The 17,711-nt window shown below is 37.0% G+C and overlaps 1 non-coding gene across 1 annotated transcript; it reads left to right on the top strand.

Moving 5' to 3' along the window:
- The first annotated feature begins 15,512 nt into the window (after nt 1–15,512).
- LOC128286353 (small nucleolar RNA R71) lies at nt 15,513–15,619 on the top strand. Its single transcript, XR_008276896.1, has one exon. It is a non-coding gene; the product is annotated as a small nucleolar RNA R71 (small nucleolar RNA).
- Nucleotides 15,620–17,711: the final 2,092 nt, after the last annotated feature.

A 17,711-nucleotide genomic window follows, 5' to 3' on the forward strand; every position in this document is an offset into this window, starting at 1 on the left:
ACATCTTGGCATTCTTGTGTGACAATCACTTCAACTCTTCCAACTCATCAAGCATGTATCTACCTCTAAAATATCTGTTAAGGGCTTCTTGTTCCTCCTTGATATGTTTCTAGTTCTTTGGCATCTATAGCAACATTTCACATACGCATATACATCCTTAAACACTGTAGGCCAAAAGAATCCAGCTTGTAAAATCTTCATTATTGTATGGGAACCACCAAAGTGTCCCCCACTCGAAGATGAATGGCAGTGGCTCAAAATCTTATCAATTTTCACTTCCAACTAGGCACTTCGTGATTATGTTATCTACACATTGTTTAAACAAAAACAAATCCTCCCAAAAATGATATCGGCTATCATGAAGGAATTTCTTTCTTTGTTGGTATATCATTTCTCGAGGAATTATTCCACATGTTAAATAATTGACAAAATCGGCAAGCCAAGATGTTTCATGAATTTGACTTACCTCAAGATAGGCTCATTCGAAAATTCTCATTAATTGGAATAAGTGAAGAAGTTACCTCATTCTGTTCTAGCCTCGACAGATGATCAACTACTTGATTTTCAACACCTTTTCTATCTTGGATCTCAAGGTCAAATTCTTGGAGTAAAAGTACCCAATGAATTAGCCTCGATTTAGCATCTTTCTTCGTGGGTAAGTACTTAATGGCAGCATGACCGGTAAACACTATAACTTTGGTACCTCTAAGATATGAACGAAACTTGTCAAAAGCAAAAACTATAGCAAAGAGTTCTTTTTCGGTTACTGCATAATTGATCTGGGCTCCTGTTAAAGTTCTGCTTGCGTAGTATATAAGATGAAAGCTTTTGTTTCTTCTTTGACCCATCACTACTCCAGCAGCAAAATCATTTGCATCACATATCAACTCAAAAGATGAGTTTCAATCAAGTGTAACAATTATTAGGGATGAGATTAACTGGCTTTTAAATTTTTCAAAAGCTTCTAAATATTCTTTGTTAAAATAAAAAATAATATCTTCTTCTAAAAGCATACACAAAGGTTTAGAAATTTTTGAAAATCTTTGAAAAATCTATGATAAAAACCAGCATGGCTTAAGAAACTTTTAACTCCATTCACATTAACTGGAGGTGGTAATCTTTCAATTACATTCACCTTTGCTCTATCCGCTTCAATTCTATCCTCTTTAACCATAAAATGACATTTCTCCCAATTAAGGATAAGATTCGCCTCCTCGCATCTTTTTAGTACCTTGGCTAAATTATTCAAACAAACCTCATAAGTGTTACCAAAAATAGAAAAATCATTGATGGTCGTGAAACTAACTAAAAATTGACTTAAGGCAAGTGCACCTATCGAACAGTAGTATAGTTATGGTGAGACCAAAAATATCGTATCCAAGAGGACTAAAAGTACTAGTAATTACTATCTTCTTATTATCTAGCCTAAAATTTAAGAGAATGTTTTATCTAAAACTAATTATCTAATTAACTAAGATTGCGACAGAGATTAAAGTTGAAAAATACTTTTTTAAAAACCAATTTAGAAGATAATACCCAAGGAAGAATCCACCTAGACTTCACTTATCACCTTTGAATTAGATGATTTATTCACTTGACTTAACCTGTAGAAATCCCTGATTTATGTTAATTTCTCTCTCGAGACTAAAAACAACTGACTCTAGGTTGATTAATTGAAATCTCTTTCAATTAAAACCCCTATTGTCGCATTAACTCGATCTATGGATTCCCTTATTAGATTTGACTCTAATTCGGTAGATTTATGTTGTCCTATCTCTAGGATTGCATGCAACTCCGCTTAATTATGAATGATACACTATTAAACAGGGACTTTTTCTCCACTGAATAATCACATCAAAACCTGAATTAATATCCTGGAATATTAAAGCAAGAGTTAAATTCACAATTAAGAATTAGAACAAGTATTTATCATATAACTCAAATAATAATAAGATCCGTCTTAGGTTTTATCTCCCTTAGGTATTTAGGTAGTTTAGTTCATAATAATAATGGAAAACATCTCAAAGTTTGGGAAACAACAAAACATAAAGAAACCCAAAGAACATCTAGGAAATTGGATGGAATTTTTCAGTCTTGATGTAGATCCTGCCTCTGAGGTGATTCTGGTGGCTGTTTTTGAGTATTTTCTACCTTCAACTCTTCGTGTTCCCTCTAATCCTCTTCTAAGGTGTTTATATAGACTTTCGAATGCCCAAAATAGCCCAAAATTAGCCTTTTTAGAGTAGAACTAGACTTGGGCTCTACAGGGACACGGCCATATGCCACGCCTATTTGAAGGTGCTCAGGCCGTGTGCAATTCTGACTTGGATTAATGTTGACACGGTCATGACACACGGGCATGTGGTCTACCCGTGTGTCACACACAGGCGTGTGGATCACCCGTGTGGAAGTGCCTAGGCCGTGTGAAACACTGATTTAGGCCCAATTTCTCTGTTTTTGGCCCGTTTCTTGCTGTTTTTGCTATTCTAAGCTTTCCTGAGTATAAAACATGAAATTAAAGGATTAGGAGCATCAAATTCAATGAAACTAAGGAAAAATCAAATATACATATGCCAAGCATGGGGTAAAAATAAGTATATGTTATGGTTTATCAAATATCCCCACATTTAAGCATTTGCTTGCCCTCAAGAAAAATCCTCAACTCTCAAATAAAATAAATGTAACACCCCGTACCCGAGACCGCTGCCGGAGTCAGACACGAGGGGTTAACGGCTTAAACCATTCATTTTCACAGTCCATTTTAAAAATTTTCCAGGCAGTTGGCTAACTGCGTCACTATCACTTTAAAAATCATATCTTGAGTTCCAAAACTCGAAAATCAGTTTCGTAATTTTTCCCTGAAACTAGACTCACATATGCATCTACAAATTTTTTCTAGAATTTTTGGTCGGGCCAATTAGTACAGTTTATTAGTTAAAGTCTCCCATGTTATAGGGATCGACTACACTGACCTTCGGGCATTATGACTTGGATATCTCCCTGTACAGGGCTTCAATACTGATGCCATTTGTTTTTATAGAAACTAGACTCAAAGAGGAATCTATACATATATGGAATGACTCCTAATTATCTCTGGTTAATTTATAATGAATTTCCAAAGTCGGAACAGGGAATCCAGAAACCGTTCTGGCCCTGTTTCACGAAAACCTAAATATCTCTTAACATACAACTCATATGACAGTTTCGTTTCTTCCATATGAAAGTAGATTCACCAAGGTTCATTTAAATAATTTATTCACTATTTAATTCCATTCTTACTATTTTTAGTGATTTTTCACATCCACATCACTGCTGCTGTCAGCATCTACCTTTAAGGTAGACTTTACCTATTTCATAGTTTCCATGATTCAATTAGCCCTTTTTGCATACATAGCACAAAGTATTATCACGATTAACCATTCCAATGGCTAATCGTTTCTAAACATTTCCACACCTCTTAGTGATCAACATACAAAACGATTATAGTACTATGCTAAAAACGTATATAAGCCATTTTCGCATGGCTATCCAAATTTACACAAAATCCATGGGTACATGACCAACAACAAAAAGGGTAGTCCTATACATTCCATTTCAAAGTTCAACCAAAATTGTACCAAAAGGGGGCTTTGATAGTGTGGGAGACTTTGACTTCCAAATATCCCGAGTCCGATAGCTGACGAGCCAAAATCTATAAAACAGAGGAACAAAGAAACGGAGTAAGCAATTTATGCTTAGTAAGTTTTGAGCAAGGATTCCAAAGACAACAAAAGCATAACATTTGTATAGCTAAACGGATAATTTCATATGCACAAATTCTCAATATCATACTTACTTCACATTACCAACCCTTATGTTCATACACAAAAGATCAACTTAGCCAAAGGCCGGTAACTTATTTATCAACTGAGCGAATACTTATTTGTAAGGGCTGGACTAATTCAAAGCACATACGAAACATACCTCATTGTCGGGATTTCACAAGTGTATTAACTGAAATTTTTACTGTAAGTTCATTCATTCCCGAATCACGTACCTTCGGAGTTAGTTCGGATATAGCCACTCGTTCAAATACCTTCGGGACATGGCCCGGTTATAGTAACTCGCACAAATGCCTTTGGGACTTATCCCGGATTTAGTAACTCGCACAAATGCCTTCGGATCTTAGTCCGGATTTAGTAACTCGCACAAATGCCTTCGGATCTTAGTCCGGATATAGTCACTTAGCACAAAGCCTTCGGGACTTAGCCCGGACATCATTCGAAGAACCATGCACACATATATCAATAAATCATGACACATCCATATTTCATTTTCATTACCAAAGCTCAACACAAGACACTTATCATATTTACAATTTCGGCTCAATAGCCACATACAAAGGGCATGATTTTGATTTGCTTAAGACATAATCTAATCGAGTCATAATTTAAGTTCCATTACTCGAAAACTTACCTCGGATGTTGTCGAACGGCTTCAACGGCTATTCGATCACTTTTCCTTTCCCTTATCCAACTGTGGTCCCTAAGCTCTTGATCTAATTCAAACAAATTTAACTTATCAAAGTCTCATTTTGCTAGCTTATGGCGAATATGACAAGGAGTTTGATAGGTCATATGGCCACCCTTTAGCTCAAATACACAATGATCATACGCATTTTTAATCACATCAACAATTTAATACAATCCATTCAACATCAAAAGAGAAGCTCAAGGTACTTAGCCCATATATATATACATTAGACATTAGAGTCACATATGTACGAAATCACGAATCGAATTCAACATACTAGCTAATATTTCCCTTAGCCAATTTTCTAAGTCAAGCTAAAGCCATCAATAGGCTACCAATGGCCGAACATACACATCTATGCTAAGGCCGATTGCAACACTTAATACATTCTACAAGTATGGTCACTTGTGTTGACTAAACACCATTTGTTTCAAGTTCAAAACTTGGCTAATACACATATATACACTATTAAAGCATCCTCTCCTTTACACTAATTCAACACATGCATTACCCATAATATACCAAATTACATTCGGCCTTAGCACACAACTTGCTAGCCGATTCTTCTCCATCTAGCAACCAATGCACGACGAGCTCATTTGTTAGACTCTACTTCATCTAACAACAACCTTATTTCTCTTCTATATCCTACCATGGCCGAATGCATCACAACACCTTACCATTTCAATTTTTGGTCATGGTTGAACAAGGAACTTAATGTCTCACTCAAGGATGCTAAAAGGAGATTCAAGAGTTATCAATCCACCATCACATGCATCATTAACAAGCTTCACATTTAGCATGCAATGATATCAACACAAAATCCACCTTGGCCGAATACCATCCCCATGACATAGCAAAGATTTGAACCATGGGCTAATAAGAACATCAAGCTAGCAACTAAAAACATGCATGAATCTCATGGCACAACATCAAACATACCTTAATCTTGATACAAGTATGGCCGAACCTCCTCCTAATCCTCTTTTAAACCAAACATGGAGCAAGAATTCCTTCCTTCTTCCTTAGAATTTTCGGCCAAAAGAAAATGAAAAGGATGAACAAATTTTTTTTCTCTTTTCTTCAACTCACGGCAATGGGGGGGAACACACACCTTCTTTCCCTTTTTTTTTTCTTTATTACCCATACTCCTTATTTTATTTATTCCAACATAAACCACTTACACAACATGTTTTATGACATGTTTTGCCCATCCCCCTTTGTCATGGCAGGCCACTAGGCTTTAATCTAGGGAAATTTGACATGCAAGCCCATCATTTTCACAACATGCATTAATAGGCCACTTTATATTTGCCTAGCACATTTCTAAATTTTCTCACATAAGTCCTATTTGATAAAATTCACTTACAATTAACAAAAATTCAAACATGAATTTTTCACACATGCATATGTACATATAATGAGCATCAACTATGACGGCTAATTATTTTTATGACTCGGTTTAGTGGTCCCGAGACCACTTTCCGACCAGGGTCAATTTAGGGCTGTCATAATAAATCCTTCTCAACTTATAATTCTCATTAATAATGTTCGAAATAATCCACAAGTAATCATACGTTAAGAGCTTAACTATAAGAACATTAAAGTTTCAAACAATCCAAATTGAGCATTTTAATCATAAATCATAGGTATCCATCCCCCTTTATCTAAGTAATCACCTTTAATTCCAAATTGACAAGGTTGACATCCTCACTAATGATTCACTCAAATCACTCAAAGTGTTAAAGGTTTAATAATTAAGCACTCAATAGTCAAACAGGAAAAGTTATTACCATAGGCTTGCATGAAAATCAAATCTCCACCACTATAATAAGATGATAAACAAATCAAAAGGTCTTTAACAGGGTTATAATGAGGCTTGGCTTAAAGGTGTGGATAAAGGCTGAAAAAGAGGGTTAATATCGAGATTAATTTAATAGATTACCAAACTTAAAAAAATAAAGCTAATCATTAAATTACAAACAAGTGCCAGAATTAACACTAACCAAAACTAATGAATTTCTCTCAATATGATAGCTTATCCAAGCTCTTTAGAATAATATGTAATTTGAATGAATATACGGGTTTTTTTAAGAATAAGAACAATGATGGAAATTAGATAATAAGAAATAATTCAGAAATTGTAATGAACGAACATAATTAGGTAACTAATAAAATTAAATCTCAATAAAAAGGGAGTCAATAAAAAAGGAGAAATTCTTAATGAATCAAAAAGAGTTAAGTTGTGGGTTAATATTAAGGGGAAAAATTGAGAAATAATTGTTAAGGCTCAAAGGGGCTCACTAGGGGTCAATTATGTGGGTAGGCTTTTTATGGGGTAAATGGGTTAAAACCTAAATGCCTTTATCATTTTGGTATATCAAATCAAAGGTGTGGTCTCGACATGTATAATCGATGCAAGTTCTAGAATAGCAAATCAATGTTGACATACTCATATAAACAATCAGTGAGCAAGAAAGATGTATGCTCTAAAAGGCTCAAAATCTCACGAAATTTATGGGTATTTGATGTCAATCCTGTAAATTCAAAACTTCAAGATCAAGCCTCGATTTAGGGAAACAACCTAGAAATTTTAATTCTCAAAAGTCAACTTATCATGCTTGATCCTCTAGTGTCTTAAAGTTTAAGCAATCAATGCACAGTTACATATGATTTAATTTAAAACATATCAATAAAAATCATAAGTCAATCAAGATTCATTCTAATAGTAATATGAGGAAATTATTTGAGAACAAGATAAGAATTTAGGTCTTTTTCTGATAATCACATAAATAACCTACCCACACTTAAGATGTATATTGTCCTCAATGTACAGAGATAGGTAATAGCAATATAAGCATAATATCAGAAGAGAGGGAGAGAAGCGAAACTGCCCTAAATTTGGATGTAATCCTTGAAAGAGCGGAAATAGGTTTAGAGGTATTGAAAGTGATGTGTATATGACATGTAGATAAAGGTGAAGGTGGTAGTAGAGGTTGGGTTCCACAATCACAATGCCCAGTGAAGAGGTCATCGTGGTGGTCGGTGTCATGGTAGCTATGGTCACGGTCGAGCAGGACATGGCAGTCGTGGAGGATTGTTTGTATATTCCTTAGTAGTACCCATCGACTGAAACTTTTAAAACTACGATGCCATCAATAATATTTAAGGGATATATATGTATAGGTTTGTTATGGTAGTAATAATGAAATAACTAGATAAAAGAAAATTCAAATTATACTAATAAAAGTCTTGTAAGAAAATGATAACGAAAGTGCAAAAGAAACGCAAAAATAAAAATAAAAGAAAAAGAAAAACAAGTTGAAAATTAAATGGACTTAAAAGTCCTCGTCGACATCTGGATTGTGAGGTGGCAGTGCTGAAGCAATATGTGAAAATGTTGTCAAATTTGTTGTAGAGCTGCCTCGATGCTATCGAGTCACTGATTGCAATATTTCTCAAAGCGATGAAGGTGGTCAGAAACTCAGACAATGAAGCAGCCGGATGAACTGGTCGATGACTCGGTGGTGGCTGTGAAGGTGGGTCCCCCTGAAATGCAGGGATATCATCATCGGCATCATCCTCATTGGTAGCTCGTACGAGCCGGTACTGAGGAGGGTCGAACCCACGATGACTCTCAATCATTCACATATAGAGCATACTTTGGATGCCCTATGGGGACATCTGGCCAATGAGAGTGAGCGATGAAGACTACGCCACTGTATTTAGGAGTCCAAAATATCACGCTAGATGAGTCACATATGGGCCGATGTTGATGACTCCCTTTTGGTGTCGTTTTGTCTGGTGGCGAAAGGCAAGGGCAACAAAGTAAGCGAGATAAAAAATATGCTCTTGCCTCATGCTCCACAGGAAGTATGCGTCGTGGGTGTTGACAGCGCCAATGCTCTCTTGCCCCCTGTTAATGTGTGTGCCAAAAGGGCATGGAGATAGCGCAGAGCTAGAGCTAGAGCCGATGCATTTGAATGACTAGGATCATAAATGCCTATACCAGGCTAGAGGTCTACCCAACACGATGAAGGTGAACGATGTATGTGGCGGTGGACGTGAGGGAAATGGTCGGCCTCTATAAACTCGTCGGTATATAGTCCCAAGGCAGCTCCAAATTTGGGGACACTCAACTGACGTACTAGACCACCAAGGCAGAATTTAACTTTTCCTGGGACGTCGTACTCTGCCATCACTGTTTGTAACTGGAAAGTCGAGCCGAGTTCCAAGGTGAATTCCAAATATGTCGGCTCGATGATATCAAGGAAATGATCCCACGGAGTGGTGGCAAGCAATGCCCGAACCAAATCAGCTAGGTGGACCTGCTCTAGTGCGGCCCAATTGATGCAACGCCCCACACCAAGGGGTCGGGCACGTAGAATTTGAAATAGTTCCTCCTGGGGCCTTGGTGAAAATTGAAGGAATGGATGTCGTATCTCAACGGTGGGGCCAAAGGAGGATGTCACTCCTTTTCATTTTTTAGAGGCGGAACCGCAACTTTCTTGCCTTTTAGGTTTGTCATGATATCTGCAAATAAAATATTAGGTCATTAATAACAATGCCCACATATGCAACCAAAATCTGAGTAGTCCAAAATAATAACTTGTTCAGTAAAATAATATGGCAAAAAACTCAAGCAGGATAAAACCAAGTGGTGATACTGCATATGAATCAAAGGGGCAAAGGGATATTAACAAATAAAAAAAGAAAATAGTACAAAACTAAACAAAGCCGAGCTAAAAGACAAATCAAGTTATAATAGAGAATACCCGAAATAGTGATAAATATTTAAAATGACTAGGAACTGATTTAGACTAATAATAGGCATGAGAGCATTATGAACAATTAAATAGATACTGAGACATAAATGAAATATGGTAAGGACCTATTGATAATGCTAATCATGTGGGTAGAGCAGAAGGAATGGAAATCAATGAAGACACAAAAGACTAAGTAAAACTTTATCATCAATAAAATTAAAAATCACTAAATAGAAATAAGAATCATAAGCATGCAATTCATTAGCAGTGGAAAGAATAACCAAGAATAAATCAAGAAATAGAATAAAGAAATGAAGGTAGTAAGGGTCAAAGGAGGGACAAACGACTGATGAACAACGGTGGTGCTTGACGGGGTTTGTGCGCGCATGGGGTAGGTTGGTTGATGGGGAGTGCGTGAACTGAGGAGGAAAAAGTGAGGGAGGAGGAAAGGAAAGGAAAGGCGGAATAAAAGGGGAGAAGAGGAATGGGGCTAGTTGGGGAAGAAAATAGGGAGATAGTGGAAAGAAGAAGGGAAAAGAGAGAAAGGAAAGAAAAATAAAGAAAAGAAAAGAGAAAAAAAAGGGTGCCTGGTGGGAGAAGATGATGAATAGTGAAGGGAGATAGGAAGAAATTAGGGTTAGGGGGGTATAAAAAAGGGGGGCAGCGGTCGTGTAAGCCTTGTTTTGGGCCACACGACCATGGCCCACGCCCGTGTGGTATGCTCCAAGCCCATTTTTGTCGTGAAATCATAGTCAAATTCCCACACGGTCTTTCGACATGCCCATGTTCCCAGGCTGTGTGGTGCTCACGGCTACGGTGCATGGTCGTGTACACTTTCGTTTGTTTCTCCCATTCCCATGTTCATGGCTTATGCTTGTGGGTCGATGTTTTAAGTCAGAATCGCACACGGCTTGCAGACATGCTCGTGTGTCTATGCCGTGTGCCCAACACGGCCACATCGAATGGCCATGTGCTACTCCCTTTCATTTCTCACACGCCCGTGTTCAGTCCAACACGCTTGTGTTCAGTCCAACACGCCCGTGTCAATTAATCAGGATTACACACTGCTGTTAAGCATGGCTGTGGCCTACTCCCATGTTCTATTCTGACTTTGTTTATCGTTTCAATTTTTGGGCAAGTTCTCACACGGCCTCAAGCACGCCCGTGTGACAGGCCGTATGACTGCCACGGCCACCTTGTACGGTTATGGTGATTTATCGTAGGCCATGTCTCTGTTGATCTTTTTTTTTGAAATTAAGGTCTAGTTTTACCACGGTCTGGGACACGCCTGTGTCCCTTAACCGTGTGGTGCCCACGGCTGTGGCTATTTATCGCAGCCCGTGTGTCATCCTATCTTGGGAAAAATGTTTGTCCTATTTTAGCACGGCCAGGGTGCCCGTGTCACCTCCCCATGGGGAGCCCACAGACTAAAGCACGCTCGTGTGCTAGGTCGTGTTTGCGGAAAATACCTGCTGTCAGATTATAAAGCGAAAGGCAAAACAACTAAGTTATTTAGTTGGGTTAGTGCTTGGGTTGCCTCCCGAGAAGTGCTTATTTAGAGTCTAAGCTCGACTTTACCTGGTATGTATGTTTATTCAGTTTCGCGGAGCCATAGCTCCTCTCCTTTATCTTTGAAATCCTCACCGTTATAAAATTTAAGCCGATGTCCATTTACCTTGAAAGTGCCTTGGGTTGGGTGACTTTACCTCTACTGTGCCATATGGAAAGACAATTTGGACTATTGATGGACCTGACCATCGTTATTTAAGCTTCCCAGGGAACAATTTGAGCCTTGAGTTGTATAACAGGACAAAATCTCCAATTTCAAATTGCCTCTTTTGCTTTAAACGAGCATCATGGCGACGCTTTATTACTTCCTTTTGTATTCGTAAATTCTCATAGGCATTAGCTTTCCATTCATCTAACTCGTTTAGCTACATCAATCTCCTTTCACCTGCAAGTTTTGGATCAAAGTTTAGAAATTTTATAGCCCAGAATGCTTTATGCTCCAATTCAAATAGTACATGACAACTCTTCCCACAAACAAGTCTGTAAAGGGATATTTCTATGAGGATCTTAAAAGCAGTTCTATAGGCCCATAAAATATCATCTATTTTCTTTGCCCAATCCTTCCTATTTGACTCTACAGTCTTTTCTATAATGCATTTAAGTTCTCGGTTAGCGACTTCGACTTGTCCACTAGTTTGAGGATGGTAAGGGGTAGCTGTTCTGTGGTAAACTCCATATTTCTTAAGTGTTTTATCAAATTTAGTATTACTAAATCAGTTCCCCTATCACTGATGATTACTCTAGGTGTTCCAAATTGAGAGAAAAGTTTCTTAAGTAACTTCACCACTACTCTAGCATCATTAGTAGGTAAGGCTTGGGCTTCCACCTATTTAGACATATAATCAACGGCTACTAATATGTATTTATTCCCAAATGAGCTAGGGAATGGACCCATGAAATCGATACCCCATACATCAAATATTTCACATAAGAGCATGTACATTTGGGGCATTTAATCACATTTAGAAATATTACCTATTCGTTGGCATTTATCGCAAGTAGCAACATACCTGTTGGCGTCTTTGAATAGTGTGGGCCCGTAAAAACCTGATTCAAGTGTTTTATGTGTGGTCCTGGTTCCAGTGTAATGTTCCCCAGCAGTCTTGGGTGACAATGCTCCAAAATTTTAATTGCTTCTGTCTTTGTAATGCATCTTCAAATTACTTGATCTGCATATATACGAAAAAGAAAAGGTTCTTTCCAAAAAAGATTTTTCACATCAGTGAAGAATCGTATATTTTGCTGATGTGTCAACCTTTTTGGTATAATGTTAACGGGTAAATAATTTGCAATGTCTGCAAACCAAGGTCCCTCAGAGTCAGAGATAGCAAAAGTTGTTCTTTTGGGAATGAGTCATTTATCTCTTGTTCGTTCAATTCATTGAGATGTGGGTTTTCTAATCTGGATAGATGATCTGCTGCAAGATTTTTTGCTCCTTTCTTATCTTGAATTTCTAAATCGAATTCCTGTAATAATAAAATTCATCTTATTGGTCGAGGTTTCGCATCTGTTTTAGTAAGGAGGTATCAAAGAGCTGAATGGTCAGTGTAAATGAAAACTTTAGACAATATTAAATATGGTCTAAATTTATCGAATGCAAAAACCACAGCCAACAATTCTTTCTCAGTCGTCATATAGTTTTCTTGTGCAGCTGTCAATGTTTTGCTAGCATAATAAATAGGTTAAAAGTGCTTGTCTTTTTGCTGTCCAAGAACTGCTTCTACTGCAAAATCACTCGCATCACACATTAATTCAAAAGGTAAATTCCAATCAGGTGCAACTACAATCGGAGCGTTAATTTATTTATCCTTAAGAGTGTTGAACACTTTTAAACAATTCTGACTGAAATTAAAAGGTACGTCTTTTAAACAAAATCTTTAATAGATCTTCTATAAAATCCAGCATGACCTAAGAAACTACGAATAGCCTTAACTAAATTAGGGGGAGGTAGTTTCTCAATAGTTTCAACTTTTGCTTTATCAACCTTGATTCCCTTACTAGAAATTTTATGGCCTAACACAATTCCTTCACGAACCATGAAGTGACATTTTTCCCAATTCAGTACAAGATTTGTTTCCTCACATATAATTAAAACTCATTTTAAATTTTTAAGGCAAATATGGAAAGAGTTCCTGAATACCGAGAAGTCATCCATAAATACCTCCATAATGTCTTCCACGAGTTCATCAAAAATGGCCAACATGCATCGCTGAAAAGTAGCAGGAGCATTACATAATCCAAAAGGCATTCGTCGATAAGCAAACGTACCTTATGGACATGTAAATGTTGTTTTCTCTTGGTCCTCACGAGCTATCAGGATTTAGAAATAACCGGAGAGTCCATCTAGAAAGCAATAATACATATGTCCAGATAATCTTTCCAACATCTGATCAATGAATGGTAGGGGAAAGTGATCTTTTCTTGTGGCATCGTTCAATTTCTTATAGTCAATGTAGACTCTCTATCCCGTGACTATTCGTGTTGGAATTAATTTGTTCTTCTCATTTGCCACGATAGTCATGCCTCCTTTCTTAGGAACAACTTGCACAGGACTCACCCAGGAACTATCAGAAATAGGATAAATAATTCTAGCATCTAGAAGTTTGATTACCTCAGCTTTTACGACTTCTTTCAAGTTAGGATTCAACCATTTTTGAGCTTGTACACAGGGTTTGAATTCATCTTCCATTAAAATTTTATGTGTGCAAAAAAGAAGGGTTAATCCCTCTTATGTCAGAAATCTTCCAAGCTATGGCTATTTTATGCTCCTTTAATACTTTGAGTAACCCGTCTTTTTCGGTTGGCTATAAATCTGAAGTAATAATTACTGGTAATGTTGAATTATCTCCAAGAAACCCGTATTCTAAGTAATCTGGTAATTTCTTTAATTCCAATTTAGGCGGTTCTTCAACAGAGGGTTTTAATTTTAATTTATTGTTTACCTCAATACCCTCGTATCTCTTCTGTCTCGGTGAAGGCTCATTGGAATTTAGTTCAGCCTTTAACTTACCTATCTCAGAGTCATCATCATTTACCTCCTCTCCTTTGGTAAGACACAGTTCCAACGTGTCCTTATGTACGATTTCCTGTAAAGAGTCTTGAGTAGCATGATCAATAGAGTCAATAAAATAACATGAGTCATCCTGTTCCCTAGAAAATCTCATGGCATCATAAATTTTAAAAATAATCTCTTCGTCACCTACTCTAAGCATAAGTTTACCATCACCCACATCAATAACAGCCCTAGTAATGGCTAAAAATGGATTACCTAAAATTAAAGGCACCTTAACATCCTTATCCATGTCAAGTACAACAAAATCAACAGGGAATATAAATTTATCTACTTTTACAAGTACGTCCTCTATAATACATCTAGGATATTTAATAGATCTAACAGCTACTTGAACACTCATCCTAGTGGGTTTCCGTTCCTCAAGACCAAGTTGCTTGAACACTTTATATGGCATCAAATTAATGCTAGCACCTAAATCAGCTATTGTTTTCTCAACATTCAAACTACTAATTAAGCAGGGAATAGTAAAACTTCTTGGATCTTTCAGTTTGGTTGGCAATTTATTTTAGAGTATGGCCGAGCATTCCTTATTGAGTTCCACTTGTAGACAAGTCTTCAAACTTCCTTTTATTTGTTAGAAGATCCTTTAAAAATTTTGCATATGTAGGCATCTGCGAGATAGCTTCAACAAAAGGTAAATTAATATGTAATTATTTAAAAAGTTCGAGAAATTTACCGAATTGTGCATCCATACGGTCTTTCTTCAACTTTTCTGGGTATGGGATTGGTGGTTTATATTTCCTCAACACCGGTTTTTTATTGTTTTCGGGTTTTTCCTCCTCAACTTCTTTTCTATCAGTTCTGGTTGCAGCTTCTTTTTAGATTCAGCTAACACTTTCCCACTCCTTAATGTAACTGCTTTCACATGCTCTTTTGGATTGGGTTCGGTATTGCTAGGTAGGCTCCCTGGTGGTCTCTCTGAAATCATCTTAGCTAACAGTCCTATTTGGTTCTTAAGCCCTTGAATTGATGCTTGTTAATTTTTAAGTGCAGTTTTAGTATTCTGAAAATGATTCTCCGCTACTGAGATAAATGTTGTCATCATCTCCTCAAGGTTCGGCTTTTTCTCTGGCTGGTAAGGTTGTTGTTGGTAGCCTGGAGGGGGTGGTGGTCTTTGATTTCCTTGGCCTCCCCATGAGAAATTTGGGTGGTTCCTCCAACCTGCATTGTAAGTGTTACTATAAGGATTATTTTGAGGTCGAGGTTTATTACCCATAAAGTTCATTTGCTCATTTTCCATGTTAGGGCCGTAGGATGGATAGTCTAAATTGCTTGTTCCACCTCCACTTACATCACACTGCATTACTGGATGAACCTGTGAAGAACCAAGTAAACCATCAATTTTCCTATTCAAAAGTTCTACCTGATTAGAAAGCATAGTAAATGAATCAACGTTAAAAACACCGGCTACTTTCGTCGGCTTTGTCCTCATGACTTGCCACTGATAATTATTCAGTGACATCTCTTCTATAAACTCATAAGCCTCTTCAAGTGTCTTATTGTTAATAGTCCCACCAGTAGCTGCGTCAATCATCTGTCTAGTCGAGGAATTCAAACCGTTGTGGAAAGTTTGAACTTGTAGCCAAAGAGCTAACCCATGGTAAGGGCACCTTCTCAATAGATCCTTGTATCTCTCCCATGCATCGTAGAGTGTTTCTAAATCCATCTGCACAAAATAAGAAATATCATTCCTTAGTTTAGCCATTTTAGCCGGCAAAAAATATTTTAGTAAAAAAATTTCGGTCATTTGTTCCCAAGTAGTGATTGACCCTCATGGTAACGAGTTTAACCACTGTTTAGCTTTGTTCCTCAATGAGAATGGAAACAACTGAAGGCGAATTGCACCGTCAGAAATGTCATTGATCTTAAAAGTGTCGCAGAATTCTAGAAAATTTGCTAACTAAGTGTTTGGATATTCGTCCTGCAAACCATCAAACTGAACAAACTGTTGTATCATTTGAATTGTGTTACGTTTCAGTTCAAAATTATTTGCAGCAACAGTAGGCCTAACTACACTCGATTCAGTTCTTGTTAAAGTAGGTTTAGCATAATCATACATAGTACGAGGAGTAAGATTTTGATTTACTGGATTTGCAGCAACCACAGAAGGTAGTGGATTATTCTAATTTTCAGCCATCTCCTCGGTTGTGGTGTGAATATCGTCATCTTGCCCTTCCTCTATGTATTGTAGGCTTCGCCTTATTTCTCTTCAATTTCTGCGATATGTACTTTCGATCTCACTATCGAAAAGTAGAAGTCCTGATGGGTTTCTTCTAGTCATAAACTATAAAAACTTGCCGGAAGTAAAGAAAATAAAATTTATTAATTTAGAAAAATTAAAAACAAAATTAAATTGCAATAAAAATAAAGAATGGCTAAAGTAATAAAAATTAAGCGTTCATAATATCTTAGTCCCCAGCAATGGAGCCAAAAACTTGATGGTCGTGAAACTAACTAAAAATTCGACTTAAGGCAAGTTCACCTATCAACAGTAGAATAGTTATGGTGAGACCAGAAATATCGTATCCACGAGGACTAAAAGTACTAGTAATTAATATCTTCTTATTATCTAGCCTAAAATTTAAGAGAATGTTTTATGTAAAACTATTTATCTAATAAACTAAGATTACAACATAGATTAAAGTTGAAAAATACTTTTTTGAAAACTAATGGAGAAGACAATACCTGAGGAAGAATCCACCTAGACTTCACTTATTACCTTTGAACTAGACGATTTATTCACTTGACTTAACCCATAGAAATCCCTGATTTATGTTAATATCTCTCTCGAGACTAAAAACAACTGACTCTAGGTTGATTAATTGAAATCTCTTTCTAATTAAAACCCCTATTATCGCATTAACTCAATCTATGGATTCCCTTATTATATTTGACTCTAACTCGATAGATTTATATTGTCCTATCTCTAGGATTGCATGAAACTCCACTTAATTATGGATGATCTACTCTTAAACAGGGACTTTTGCTCCACTGAATAAGCACATCAAAAACCTAAATTAATATCCTGGAATATTAAAGCAAGAGTTAAATTCACAATTAAGAATAAGAACAAGTATTTATCATATAACTCAAATAATAATAAGATCCGTCTTAGGTTTTATCTCCCTTAGGTACTTAGGTAGTTTAGTTCATAATAATAATGGAAGACATCTCAAAGTTTGGGAAACAAAAAACATAAAGAAACCTAAAGAACTTCTAGGAAATTGGATGGAATTCTTTAGTCTTAATGTAGATCCTACCTCTGATGTGATTTTGATGGCTGTCATTGGGTATTTTCTACCTTCAACTCTCCGTGTTCCCTCTAATCCTCTTCTAGGGTGTTTATATAGACTTTCAAATGCCTAAAATAGCCCAAAATTAGCCTTTTCCGAGTAGAACTAGACTTGGGCTTGACAGGGACATGACTGTGTGCCACGCCCGTGTGAAGGTGCTTAGGCCGTGTGCAATTCTGACTTGGATTAATGTCGACACGGCCATGACACACGGGCGTGTGGTCTACCCGTGTGTCACACATGGGATGTGGATCACCGTGTGGAAGTGCCTAGCCCGTGTGAAATATTGATTTAGGCCTAATTTGTCCATTTTTGGCCCGTTTCTCACTCTTTTTGCTATCCTAAGCTTTCCTAAGTATAAAACATGAAATTAAAGGATTAGGAGCATCAAATTCAATGAAACCAAGGAAAAATCATCCATAAATATGCCAAGCATGGGGTAAAAATATGTATATATTATGGTTTATCAATCATCTATGAAAACCTTAACAAAATTTT

Source organism: Gossypium arboreum, chromosome 12, assembly GCF_025698485.1.
Source record: "Gossypium arboreum isolate Shixiya-1 chromosome 12, ASM2569848v2, whole genome shotgun sequence".
NCBI lineage: Eukaryota > Viridiplantae > Streptophyta > Magnoliopsida > Malvales > Malvaceae > Gossypium > Gossypium arboreum.